This window comes from Mirounga leonina, unplaced genomic scaffold (genome assembly GCF_011800145.1).
Source record: "Mirounga leonina isolate KUSES-001 unplaced genomic scaffold, KU_Mleo_1.0 Mir_98, whole genome shotgun sequence".
Classification (NCBI taxonomy): Eukaryota; Metazoa; Chordata; class Mammalia; order Carnivora; family Phocidae; genus Mirounga; species Mirounga leonina.
Window position 1 is genome coordinate 863216 of NW_023270921.1, and position 15141 is coordinate 878356.

The window sequence follows — 15141 nt, forward strand, 5'->3', positions numbered from 1 at the left end:
CATGAATAATGGAAATGACATCCAATGCAGGTTCATTACTTGTAGAATCAAGGCTTTTTTGTTGTTGTTCTGGATAATATCACATATATATACATAACTTTCACCTGAAAGGTGTATTATACTTCACAACTTTTCCCCCAAATATTATCTTGTTTGGTCTCCAAACAACCTTGCTAGGAACGAAGGCAAATATTATATTCCCATTTTTTATGTGAAGAAATGGAGGCTAAGGAAAGTTCATTGATTTCACTAAGATAATAACTAAGATGAGGTCTAGCACATACTCACTCCTGAGTCTTCCAACTTCTATAATGTAAAGTGCTGGGTTAGGAGATAACAGGCACTCAAGAAAGCAGCCCAAGTCAGACAAGGAGGTGTCATTAAAACATAATTTGAAGTGAAAAGACTAAAAATATATTAAAAAAGATATTTACAAATATTATCAAAATAAACCCAACCAAATTCTGATGTTGTCAAGTCCACAGGATCAGTGTGTCTCCTAACTTCCTACCATTTATTTTTAGGAAGTAACTTATCAAGAAAACCAAATCCACTTTAGGGTCAATAATTCTTGCTTTCGATCAACATCATTTTGGTTTTGTGAAGAATAAAGCAGGATAACATATATAATAGAAATTCTCTGAACTCATTAAAAAAAGGACACCATATAAATATTGGTATTATTATCATCATTAACATTTATAATGCTTGTCACCTCTCTACCTCATAGACACATTGGGAACATTTGAATGAGGTAATGTCTGCAAAGCCTTATAAGGTCTCTAGATGAGAATTAAGATATAAATACAAAATGTTTTTATCAATAAGGTATTAGGTGAATTTGGTCTAGACAGAAAGTAATAAAATTTGGTTAGCAAAGTAGAAGCTGACAGCTCTTTGCAAACAATACTAGTGATTGGGTACTGCTCACTTAGATTTTAAAATATTAATCTTTGTTTTCCTAAGATCATATTAACCTTAATCAAAATTTTAAATGTGAATCCTTTGACTATTCAATCCAGAGTAAGCTTATATTTAACAACCCATTAAAAAAAAAATACTACTTTATCTCACACCTATGTAATAAGAAAAAAACAAATTCTGTATAAATAAAATTTATTGCCATTTAATTTAATTATACCCCTCAATCATTAAAATTTTTTTTTCTCTTGATGATACTTGTATGCAGTATATCCTACAAAACAAATTGACTGGGTCACTAAGTTTGCAGATACAACAGATAGGCCTTTGTCATTTACTAAGGTTATTTTCTTCTTTATTTATTACACTTGTGATGTTGCATCAGTTTACAGGTAAGCTAAGCTAAATTTTCAGAATGCATATGCAGTAGTCACAATCTCCCTACTCCAGGAAGTTTGCAATACTTTTTTGAAAATAGCATTTAGAGATACCGCTAATAGAATCAGGCAGACTATTTTAAGAAATGTTGCTTGTAGAGTAATTCTTTGCTGCTTTTACTAGTTCCTCTGCTGTTGATGGTTATCATTAGCAAAACGATCATTTCCTCACAGGGAATCTTGCCGAGTTACATTTAAGAAGTTTAATATTTACTGCTGTGATGTTATATTAGCATTATCCCAATTGACAATGGATTTCTAGCCTAAGTAAATTAAATTTTACTGTTTGTCTCTGTCAAAAAAAAAAATTATGACTTTGTAAGTTGGAGTCTTCATTACTATTTTAAAGGATTTCTCCTTCTGGGTCATGTTTTTAAATCGAATCATATCTTCAGATACAGAAGTTTTAAAATGACCCTCCATGATCACACAAAGACAAAGCTACATGCTTCTGTCCTAGTCTGCCATTAGAATATCACAATGTGTAGGGGAACAATATGACAAAACTGGGGTGTTTTTATGCCAAAGTAACTTCAGAGACAAATTGAGGGCAGGAATTGAGGTGTATTTGTGGACAGCCACTAACAGGCGCAAACAATAAAAGGCATCCTATTTACTTGAATCTTTTAGATAACTAAAAAAAATTACTTAACGAGCGACCAAGTTATAGGCTGCAGACCCAACCTGTCTGTCTCACTGCAGTGGAGAAAGGTTGCTTTTCCTTAGCAAGTCCGGTTGCCAGGCCTTAATATCCAGTGATCCCTGGGAATAATAATGTAGGAGAACCTGAGGTTGAGTTGCTTTCTCTTTCTACATCAGATATGCTTAGCTATCTCCTGATTTCTTAAAATCCGAAAAGCCAGGGACTACACCAAGTCACCGGTTATTTAAAAGGAAACTTTAAAAGCCTGTGGTGATTATTTTAAAAATTAATAATTACAGGCAGTTTCCTGAATAGTTTCTTTGGCATCTATATAGTGGATTATTATTTTTTTCTGTTTTTATTATCCAATTCATGCATTGAATCTGGATTTATCTCCACCCCCTCCCTTCCTTCCCCATTGGGGGAATAATCACTGTTCTTTTCAAATCTCCTAGGATAGCCTTCTGCTCTGCAAAGTTGTAACAAGATGTGACATCCAGTCCTAGTTAATCAGCGTTCAGCCCAAACCCACAGTGGCACTGAAGGAGGTGGGACTTAAAATTTGCCCATGACACTGACCAGGTTTTTAAGGAATAAGAGTGAGGGAAAATAGCATAAAATACTTAAATTTTTATGGAAAAGGTATAACTTGGTGAAAAAGCACCATCATAAATTCCCAAAAAGTGTATCTTAATGATACACTTAGAGTAAATCATTTGCCTTGAGAGACAGGAGGTCTCTGGTGACCCGCATTGCAGCCACATGAGACTCCTAGACTAGCTACTTTCAGCTAAATGTACTCTCATATTAATATTTTAAAATGCCATAATGCCTCTCTGAAAACCTCAGAGGACAGATACATCAATTTGCGAGGTCTTCACTCCAGGAAATAGAAACAGGGATAATCTGCCATTAAAAGAAATAGTTCATTATGTCTGCTTCTTGGGAGCACATAAACTATGTCCCTCACATACTTAAGTTGCAAATCCTCACTTTAATGTGAAGGGAAACACCATGCCCCAGAGCTTTATTGTCCCACTGTTTATTAGTACAAAAAGGTTTGTTGTGGTATGAAATCTTAAGCTTGTTGCAGTAATCAATCAGCTTCAAAGAGTCTTTACCCCCAGCCAGATTCATTACAAATAAATCAATTAAACATAAAGTTTCTATTTTCAGGAGGTTCACGATGCAGAATAGAAACAAATGCATCACAGTTAGAGAAGGGAATTTTCCTGGAGCAACGTCTCTTCACAAAGAGCCCTTTTGCCTTTATTGCAGTATAGAGCACATGCTGTAGTTTGCTCTTTTATTTTAGTTAATTGCAGACGTTCTTCTTCTTAGCATATATTTTTCATCGGGAAAAAATCACGTCCATATGAAAAAGATATGTGGTAAGCTAGAAATATTGCTGGAGGCAGGAAAAAATAAACAATTGGTTTGTGTCTTCTTGTCATTACCAGCCTGAACCTCTCGTGAGGCATTTAGGCAATTTTCACTCTCAAAGCTTTATTGTTTTTTTTTTTCAACCTCTGTACTAAGATTGTTTACCATGCAGACAACTCAGTGGCAGAAGCGAAACCAAAAACCAAAAACCAAAAACCAAAAAAAAAAAAGAAACCCCACACACCCCAAATTGAAACAAAAAACCCTACAACCAACCAAAAAACAAATCAACAACTAAAAAAAAAAAATCTCCCAATAAAAGTCTTTCTCACCATTAAGCTAAAAACGAACTATGCATTCTAAACCAGACCTCTTCTTGGATTCACTCTGGGGGTGTAGTGAGGGGGAAGATGGGAGTTGCAGAGACATCTTTCATCTTGTGAATTGATAAGTCAAACTTACCAACAACATCGTAAAAGCACTCATCAGTGACTTCCTTGATTTTTTCATATATTTTGTCCTAATGTGTTTTTAATAAAATTAGCTGTTTGTGGAGATTCCCAGGAGAGAGGCCAAACCCAAATGATTCCTTACAGAAGTACAGTCAAAGGTCTCATGGCACAGAGGGTGAGGAGGGGGACCAGGATGTGCGGTGTGGGGAGGTGGGGTTGGGCGAATGGGAGCAAATGTGCCTAATGGAACATTTCGCTTATATAATAAAATGCTGGCTGGTCAAAACTGAAAAACAAACAGATGAAAAGGCCTCAGCACCCCAGTTAAGTGTCTTTCCCTCCTCAGTCAGTGCTAACAGTTGTTCCCATGACATATGATATGCTCTACATATGGTGGCATGTGACAATGCACTTTTAGAGCCATCCTGAAGACGGAGGTAGAGAAACAACCAAACATAACAGGAGCACTTCCTGTGAGGTGACACCCTCTGTTGGCCTCCAAGCAGGGAACTTACTTAGTAGGAAGCATAAAGCCTCTAGATGAACATTTTCTCTTAGGTTACCAGAGGGTCTTTTAAAGAGTGAAAAAAGAATCCCTTTTTTTCCAGGAATTGACAGTGTAACGGCATTGATTTGTTTGTCTGTGATGGGGTTACATCAAGACCACCCCCCTCCCTGTGGTAATGAAATATCTGCTCTGAAAATAAACAAAACATGCTGGAAAGAGAAAGGAAAATATCCCCATGAGCCATTGACAGTCTTGTCCAACTTGCTTCAACTTCTTCTTAGATGCATTGTTTTCAGAATGGACAGTCCTTCAATTTTATCATCCTCAACAAAAAACTTAGTTGTTTTGTCCTGACGGTGTGTGGCAATATTAAAATATACTAATGACAACACCACATCAGCTAATATTTATGTTATTAGAATAGGAGTGCTCAAGGGGCGCTTGGGTGACTCAGTCGGTTAAGCGTCTGCCTTCGGCTCAGGTCATGTTCCCAGGGTCCTGTGATCGAGCCCCGCATTGGGCTCCCTGCTCAGCGGGGAGTCTGCTTCTCTCTCTCCCTCTGCCCCTCCCCTGACTCATGCTCTCTCTCTCAAATAAATAAATAAAATCTTTTTTTTTAAAAAAAGAATATGAATGCTCAAGTGAATAATGAAATTGTATTTTAATCAAGCAAATCAGAACTCTTTATGGTAATTTTTGGTATTTACTAATGGGCAGCATGTGTGTAGTCAGCTGACAGTTTTATATGTGAAAACAAATGTATTTTTCTTTACCTTTGTTATAGAAATGTCTGCTACTAAATCAGGTATTTAGTCATTTTCAAAGACCTCTAAACTTCCTAGAATTGGCTTGGAACATATTTCAGATACTATAGAGATAATTTATATGTGATTTAGTTATATCTCTTTATCTAAAAGGTCTTTGAGATGAAATATAGAAAATACTTCTTAGAAAGTCAATATATTTAAGTTAGAACCCACATCAGGAAACAACGGATAAAACATTAAGTATAATAATTAGATTATTTTTGGGCGCCTGGGTGGCTCAGATGGCTAAGCGTCTGCCTTCGGCTCAGGTCATGATCCCAGGGTCCTGGGATCGAGTCCCACATCGGGCTCCCGGCTCAGCGGGGAGCCTGCTTCTCCCTCTGACCCTCTCCCCTCTCATGCTGTTTCCCTCTCGCTTGCTCTCTAAAAAATAAATAAAATCTTAAAAAAAAATAATTAGATTATTTTTATAAAGGTAGTTGATTCAAAGTATGACCAATAAGGGAATTTTGCTACTTCCTCTTATATCCTTACTAGAATTAATTCATATTCAAAGGAAATCACTGTATGCTCTTTTATAATAAATGAGGGCCATTTGAGGGTGTTTGAAATTGGTGATTTTTTATAAAATATTCTTCTATTTTTATAGAATATTCTAATAGAAGCTTAGACTCCATCCGTCAGCATTAAAATAATTAAGGAATATACTCGCAAGAAGTAATTTATCAATCAACAGATTTTAAAATTTGTAACATCTAAAATATGATGTGTGCTCTTCTCAAAACACATATGCTTTCCAATTTTAACTGAATTAGTAACAGATCAGTTTGGTAAAATAAATGGAACCAAAAGTGTAGATATAGACCAAATAACAGTGTATTCTTTACAAGCAAACTGTCGTGAAAAGCAAAAGTAAGAGGATGATGATGATGATGATGATAAGAGATAAAGATGAAGAAAATAAAGTTAGTGTGATTTTGGCATCATTGACATCTACCGAAAGTTCCTTTGTAACCACAAATAACCAACATGTGAACTAATTTCTTAGGGATAACTCTGAATTATGGGAGTTAGACCATGAAATATGTCCCTCCATGCTATTACCAGTACAGAGGAGAATATTTATCTTTATATTTGTTGTGATAGGAATATTTGTACCTACTCATTCAAAAATACGTTATTAAGCTGTTTACAGAAAGGTTCAAGGATAAGGATACTAAAGAACATTCTGATTCGATGATTTGAGAGATTTTGACCTAGTAGTGATAATTTCTAGCTATTTTAATTGCAATGTTGGTATTATGATGGAAGTTTTTCAGGAAAATTAATAGAATGGAAATTTTATCAATATTTTTGCTCATCTACAATTTAGAAAGAGAAACAATGATTGGGGATGAAGAAATAAATATCCTAAATTCTTCTTAAGCGTTTTCTCACTAACGTAAAAAGACATTTGAATGAGCAGTACGTTAATTGTGCCTGAAGGCTGCCCTGCTGCTCTTGTGGGAGGTTAGACTGCAAGCCAGATGAGCCCATCAGAGGGAGGAAATTTGGTAAATAGCCTTGATGCCGAATCCAGTGAGCCCTCACTTATGTAGTTGGAGATATAAAGAATTTCCTCTTTGTTAACTGATCAGTTTATACATTATTTCTATTTTAACAAATTATTCCTCAAGAGGCAGAGTAAATGGATCTCAAGAACACTACTCAGAAGAGAATTTGAATCGGTCAGAAGGCAAAGGATTTTTTTCTTGGCAGTCTTTAAACTTATGTATATATGTAAACACACACACACACACACACACAGAGCATGCAGCCAGGCATAATTCTTTCATCTGTACAGCATACAGAGATTGTCACATAGCTGTGGACCCAGGAAAAGAATTCACTTCAGTATCTAGAAAAATTTGTGCCTCTATGTGTCCTCTTACTGAAATTATTCTTTAGGTAACTATGGCTCCAAGTCTTCCCTGTCGTGACAAATAATTCTGATTCCCAGGACTTCTTATTGGGTTTTCTATGATCCATTAAAAAATACATTACTTTAAAAAATTTAATGCATTTTCTGCTGAGTCTGACTGGAAGTATAGTCTGCCCACTTTACTACAGTGTTTCTGGCTTCTTGGCAGCTGATGTCAAGAGATGGATGACCAGTCTTCTATGTCAACCTTAGAAACAGAGCATTAGGGCCATGTTTGGACCTGTCCAGATCTGTTGAGATGTGGTTAGTGCGGAAGCTTCTCTCAGAAGACAGTTGGAACAGAGTGCTTTAAATTCTTTGCACTGTAATAGAAGGTTACTTTTAGTATTCGAGAAAAACTTCATTCCATCTCAGCCTGATGAAACCTCTGAGCTCACTATGCCAGTTCAATGTTTAAACTCAGGAACATCAATGGGGGAATTTTAGCATATTCACTTTATGAAGAAGTTCATATAGACAAAAGGTAAATTATTAAATGTTCAAATCAGTTGGCTCATGGATCAAAGATATTATTTAGCGTTCTTGGGCTAATAAGTGGGATAAGAAGATTTCAAAGCCAGAATGGAAAACTTGGGTAGAAGGTGGAGGCAGTAAACATAGCTATTATAAAAGTCTAGCAGGGGAAGATGAGATAAAAAGAAAATTGTGGAATAGAGAAGAACTTCAGGATTGAGTAATAGGAAAATGTTTCTCCAAAGTATGGTATTGAGGGTAGTGGACAAAGAGGGAGAAGCTTACCATGAGGGAGAGCAAGGTGAAAACAGGCAGGGTCTCTCTGAACGGCACTGGGGGGTCAGGTCGTTGTAAAGGAAGAAGGGTGCTCTGTAAGTAGGGCCGAGCCCTGAGTACAGAGGAGGAAATCACTGCAATGGTTTTGCTCTTCAAAGGAAGGTAAGTAATGGGCTAATCTGTTCAGAGTGAAAGAGAGGAGGGGTATGTGGAGATTGAAGAAAGGTAAAATATTTAGAATCTTTTTCATGAGGAATATGTGAGAAGATTCAAATGAAACCAAGGAAAAATTAAATCAACAGATCTGAGAGAGCCACTGTGAGCCCAGTTCGAGTGAGAAAACTCTATTTCAATTCTATTTTTAGGCTGCTCTGACCTACTTTGAAATCCCCCAAATGCTCACTACTTTTCTGCTTTCTCCCTGTGAGGTCATACATGACCTATTTGCCTCATGGAAAAAAAAAATGTTTCAAATCTTTTCCACTTCCAAAACCAAATTTCAATAGTTCCTTAGATCCAAGCAAACTAATACGGTCAATATGCAAATATAAAAAGAAATGCTAATGGTTTTGCCTATCTTCACAAGGTCTTTTAATTGTGTTTCTTTCTCAAGTGACGTTATTTTTCAATAAAGTAATTTAGAATATATTTCTTTTTTAAAAATTTTATTTATTTATATGAGAGAGAGCACACAAGTTGGGGGGGAGGACAGAGGGAGGGGGGAGAAGCAGCCTTCCCAATGAGCAGGGAGCCCAACATGGGACTCAATCCCAGGACTCCAGGATCATGGACTCCAGGATCATGACCTGAGCCGAAGGCAGGCACTCAACCTACTGAGCCACCCGGGCACCCCTAGATCCTAGAAGGGAAACACAAAGTTTGGGAATTTTCAGGCAGGATAAGGGGCTTGTGAGTCAATCTCTGTGGCAGTGGATTTTGAAGGATTCCTTATATTCCATCACATCACATAATTGGCCACAGGTAGTATAACATACATTTGTGTGTTTATATGTAGCTATACAAAATATCTAGATCATTATCTATGTTCTAAGTATTACCTATGCATGAGGGATATTTTTTCTTCCCTGAAAAGCTAGGGAGAAAAGACTGGGCTGTAGCTGTATAAATATTTCTCTGTAATCACACAGTATATAAAAATAAAATGACAGTTTCAAAATACTTTACCCTGAAAACTTTTCTATTACTCGGGAAGCTCTTCTTAACTGCTTCCTTTGAGTTTGGTTTGTGATTTACTGGGACCATTTAGAGACAGCTCATATTTTCTAAGCATACTGTAGATATTTTAATGCCTTAATCAATTTTTGCCACTTTAGTTTCTCTAGTGGGCTAGATTAATCTTCCCCTACATTCCCAACTTTCAAAGAAGATCACTTATCAAAATCGTCTTTACAGGAAAAAATGAAGCTGCAATTAAAAAAAACACACTCATCTCTCCCGTCATATATCACAAATATTATTAACTATGATATAAACAGCCTTTAGAATAAAGCTTTAAAATACATGTGTTATTCAGTTCTAGAAAATGTGTAAAAATGAATATTGTTTGCTTTTAAATTTAAGCTAATTTGATTTTCGGCTTTACTCAGCTAATGTGTTATGATATGTCACTTCCAAAATAGTAGAGATATCATACCCAAAACTCGTGGTATGGGTGAAAATGAGGTTTTAAAGCAGAGGAAATGAAAGAAAGTAGGATAAATTGTGGGAAAACCTCTATAAATGAATCCCTAATATCTGATATGGGGAATATTTTATTCAGGAGGCCCCTGATTATCTTTCCAGGCTTTCATTTCCACTGTGAGCTCCTCTGAGCTTATGTGGTTCCAGCCTATGTGTGCTCTCTCCTCTGGACCACAACTCTCCTCACCTTGCTTTCCAAGAAGGCCTCAGATACTATACAAGGGACTTAGAAGAACGGGGAAGTTGTTGCTTTGCTCTTCTGCTTTAAGGGCAGAGAATAAATTGGATTGGCTACTTTTTTTCTAGAAATAAAGGGGTTCCATGAATATTGGTACTGCCTTGCTTATCAAGGCACTAGATCAAGGTACTTGATTCTCAACCGCCCCCCCCCTCTTTGGGTAGCTATTGGTAAAGAAATAAGCCACATTCTTAATTTGGGTACTGGCAAAAGCTACTTCTCTAGGTCTTCTTGATGCCTATATTGATAAACATATATGAAGATGGACATAACAAGCAGTCCAACCTTGGGTTCCTAAGATCATGCTCAAGGAAATATTATAAAGCACTTGGAAATTTGACAAGAGCATACATTTTCAAGGAATAAAAGAAAATTTGGGGCACCTTGAAAACAAATTTAAAATTGTTCTTACCTGGAGTTAAACTTTAATATGGGAAAATTTCTACACCTCCCCTCCTTCGAAAAATTGCTGTTGTTTCATAAGTTTTGTGGTGGAAATATGGTTCAATCATTTCTATAAATATTATCTAGAGATGTGTTAATTACTGGAAGCCTTCATGGTCATCATTTGTTGCTTTGGTGAACCTAGAAATATGTTAACTCTGAACAAGAGGCAAGAGAGGAAGAAAGCTTTGAGCTGAGAGTCAAGGTAACTGGGGGAGATGGGTTCCTGGCTGGACTCCAGGGTTAACTTTTTGAAATCAGGCACAGAGTTTCAGTGGGCCTTAGTTTCGCTAGCTTTAAAATGAAGACTCCAAACTAGAGTACTCTCTGGGGTTTCTCCTGGTGTTATGTCTATGTCAGAAAGCCTTTGTCCCAAGTGGTAGTTTTAACCATTCAAAAAGGGTCTACGACAAGGAAGCCCCGACAAAGGATTAGAAAAATATCAATTCTTTAACTACTCAGTGTCTCTGATTTGCCTTGAGGTATTTTTAAAAACACATATGCATGCAGCTGTAGGTGAAACCTATATTTTCTTTCCTTGCTTTTTACACTCAGGACTACCCCGTAGAGCCATGAGAGTCCATTGTCGCTCACCGAAGTCCGATAGGAAGGGCTGCTTGAGACTATCACTTAGAAAACCAAATCTGGCTGATGGGAGACATTCTGAGTGGGATGGTGGTGCTCTTTCCATCTCTTGTTTAATTGAGTTTGCATATTTGGAAGCCCATTGATAGGTTAAGTAGAAATCTGATTCTATCCCTGGAAAGAAAACTGTTAATGATATGCTACATGAACCTGTTTTCCTTTTCTGCTCAGCAATTTGTATAGCCTCGCTCCTTATTTGTCTCTTGATAACCTCATCAATCTCATCCATGCCCTCCTGACCACAGTGCCTGATTGCAGTAATTCCATTTCAGGGGGGCTTTTAGGAGGACGTGGCTTTTGCATTTAGCTAGAACTGCACGATGGAGTGATCGTTTCTTCCCGAGAGTGAGCGCCGAGATCATATTATGCTTGCCTTGATTTCTTTGTAAAGGCTGCCTATAGAATTTCATATTGATTTTAAGCTGGCGCTGTTTCATTTTTAACTCCTTTGTAAGCCAGGAATCCAGTTATATTAGCCTTTCTTCCCTGTCATTCTGACAGGCATTGGTTACCTGCTTTTTGCAAGCTACTCCACAGTAGCTCTTTTGATAGGGAACTTGTCGCTTTTACTCTTTTATGTTGTTGTTTTGTTTGCAAAGTGCAGACCAGTGCAGTGCAAGGTTGCAAGGCTAAGATGCAATGAACAAATAACATACAAATGTGAAAGCAAAGCAGATTGGTATTTACGCTGAGGATTCGTGGAAGCCCCGGCAGCCTTATACTGCTCCAGAGAGGGTTTTGAAGAAGTGAGGTTTGCCAGGTAATATGAAGCAAGGCCCAGTTGTCAGCTGCACAGTGAAAGATGGCTACAGGTGTGACTTACTGAAAGCATACCTTAGTTTCAATGTTTATCAACTGGCTGTCCTCCAGAAATTCAATTTGGTGTCATTTGGCAACAAGTCTGACCAAAAGCAATGCGAACTTATAAGTGGTCCCACCACTAACAGTACAATCATTTTGTCGTGCCTTGGAACTTACAAAGCCTTTCAAATCCTTTGTCTCTTTTGTTCTTCACAACGGCCTTGGAACCCAGGCAGGGAAGGTATTAATATACCATTTTAGAGATAAGGAAACAGAGACCAAGAGAGCACAAGTTAGTCAATCAACAAATACAGGAACAAACTGGGGCTGCAATTTCAGGTTACTAACACCAAACCTGTTGCTCTTTAGTTTTGTGGCGATCTGAAGTAACGTGAGCAAAAATATAACTTGCATATTCTTTGCATCACCTTTCGATTTACAATTCCTTATTTATTTCCTTGTCTTTGTACTTTCAGGGTGTACTTTCAGATTTATCTCCAGCACAGAGGAGTTACTTTGATCACAATGGAGAATGACAGAAATCAAGGTCTCCATGTTAAGCATATTATTCTTAACCGCTTAGAGAATTTTCCCACTGGATTGCCCTATTGTATTTTAAATTTTATTTTAGCTCTATTTTCTCGTCTGTAACGTGAAGGGGTTAGGCTCTGTTCCTCTCATTCTATGGTACTGTGATTAGGAGAATGCAAGGTGAAGAAAGAATCAGGGCTGCAAGTGAATATGATTATCATGGAATCACAAGTACAGTGCATTATGCATGTTTTAAAACTGGATATAGTATTTATATTCTAAAGTGTTTCCTTATGAATTACTTCATCCTTCAGTGTGCTGTTTAAGTCATCCCGCAAACATAATCCTCTCACAAATCCAAATCAGTGTGTTTGTCCTCTGTATAAGATACTTAAAATTTTCAAAATGTGTTTATGTCCAAAGACAAAATGTTTAGTTTTATAGAATTCTCTCAGTTGCTAGAAGGCTTTGTAAGATTGACTCTAAATAGCCACTAAAATACTTACGTTCTCCCCTTAGTCACGACTTTCTAGAATGCTTAAACATTAGCAATCATTTTTAATTTAGTGATCCTATATTCTTTATTTAATGCCTTGCTGCTATCCTTAAAACCAAACCATGTAGCTCAACTTTCAAGAACAAATGAACTTTGACAAGACTTATGTTGGGTTCAATCATTTGTATTATAAAAATAGTTCAAATTTTGGGGGTGCCTCAGTGGCTCAGTTGGTTAAGCGTCGGACTCTTGATTTCAGCTCAGGTCATGATCTCAAGATCTTGAGATCAAGCCCCAAGTGCACTCCATGCTGAGCATGGAACCTGCTTGAGATTCTCTTTCCCTCTCCCTCTGCCCCTTCCCAGACTGTGCTCTCTCTCTTTCTGGGGAAAAAAAATAAATAAATAATTCAGATTTTAAATGAGATAAATATCCATTTCCTATTTTCATAATGGCCCTTATTGCATATAGCTAGACTGATTGGTCATAGCAGAAATCTATTAAACTAATTATTTCTTAGCTGCTAGGCCTAGAGGAACTCAAAATATTCAGACTTAGAATAAAATCAAATTCATAAAATCTGCTCTTTTGAAGCTCTTGGATAAACACTGACTTTGAAAGGCTCTTGGGTTTCACATCTGGGCTTCAGATATGGACTTTAGAAAACCAGTAATATCAATGTCAATAAAGCAATCACCAGAACACAAAGCCCAGGGAAACACATTTAAGAGTAAAAATTTCTCTTTTTTTTCCCCTTCAAATTTAATTTTTATAATGCTATTGGTAGATTCCCCGTGATAAGCTCACAATTTTACCTTCCATCTTCTCATTTCTTTATGAGTTCAAATAAGTAGTGACTCAAATTGTGAGGACACTTGGGGCTTAATTTCTGTTTGTAATTCCTGCCATTTCACATGAAGAAGTACAAACCAGGGCTATCTGAGTCTTTTTCAACTTTTGTGCATGATTTCAGCAAAGAATTTATTTGCTGCAAAAGCTATTAGACTCCTTTTTCTTGTTAACATATATACTGAATTTTTCCCCAAGATTTTTGACATGATGGGTTTTTCTTCCCTTAAGTTTGATTCCAAGGTGGGTGTGACCAACACTGGTGAAGAGCAAACATACTCCCTTAGTAAAATCCATAGTCCTTGTCACATTTGTGCAAAACCATGGTAGGGAAACCTCAAACCAGACAAAACTTAGCACTTTTTCTTAAAAAATGCCATTCAATATTCAGCTCTTTTCAATATGCAATTCTTTTTTTTTTTTATTAAGTGGCTTGTAGAAGTCTGAATGTTTCTCCATGAGCCTGGGTCACCTTCTGTACACATTGTGGGTGATTTCTGGTTTCACATGAACTGTTACTAACTCTCAGTGTGCCGAGTTTTGCTTTGAGTCTTAGTTTATTCGTGTTGAAACTCAGGAGATACAAACTGAAATAAAAATACTGTGTTCAAGGAGTCGCCTGAAAGTGGAAACCACCCAGCCTCACGCAGCCAGCCATTGTGATTCTCTGACCAGAGTTTCTGGGAGGCTTACCGTCAGTGAAGTCATTAACAGAGTAATTGCTCCAAATTTTTATAGGCACATCAACTGGTGATGAGACGGTGTGGTTTAACTTTTCCAGTCTTCTTGCTTCTATCTCAGCTTTATTTTCTGTGGGGTTGCTCCAGTACCATCAGAGGAAAAGGACCAAATACAGGAAGGCAGAGTCCCAACTCCAGAGTGCGCCTTCTGACTGATGTTTCTGATAGAGAACCTTCGAGTGGACATAAGAGGAGCCCGCTGTGGGGGAGGACATATTGATGACTTGGTTGGCAGGACTTCCCCGCTGAGTGCCAAGCTACAGATGCACTCCCAATCGATTCCCACACAGCTACAGTTCAGTGAACTATTCTGAAAGAAAAGAGCATGGTCCTGGGGGCTGTGAGATCCAGAATCATCAGAGGAGGGTCCAAAGAGATCAAATCTCTAAAGAAAGCAGAACTATAGTAGACCTAAAGAGACAAAGTGGCAAAAAGTAAGGAAGAAATAAGCTAACCAAAGTATGTGTGAATGTGTTTGTGTATGTAAAATAGAGGTGATAAAAACAGACATTGTGTTTCTTCATTGCAGTGTACTTGTGAGTAGTCAGATAGGTAGGGGATTGCCTTATGTACTAGAGACCAGATACGGGCTGTTGAATTAAATGAAGTGCCATGAGCAAATAAAGTCCTTTAAAAACCCCCAAATACTGAACAAACAAAATGTGAAATTATCATGTACATAGTATACATAACTTTCTAAAAAATCGTTTTTGAAAAAACATAGCAATTATGGCTTGGAAACTGACTGAAAATATGGGGTATTGTATTCTGCGATCCATTTCTGTAGACTTGAGACTGTCCTGTGAGAGCCCTTTCTTTCTTTCTTTCTTCTTTCTTTCTTTCTTTCTTTCTTTCTTTCTTTCTTTCTTTCTTTC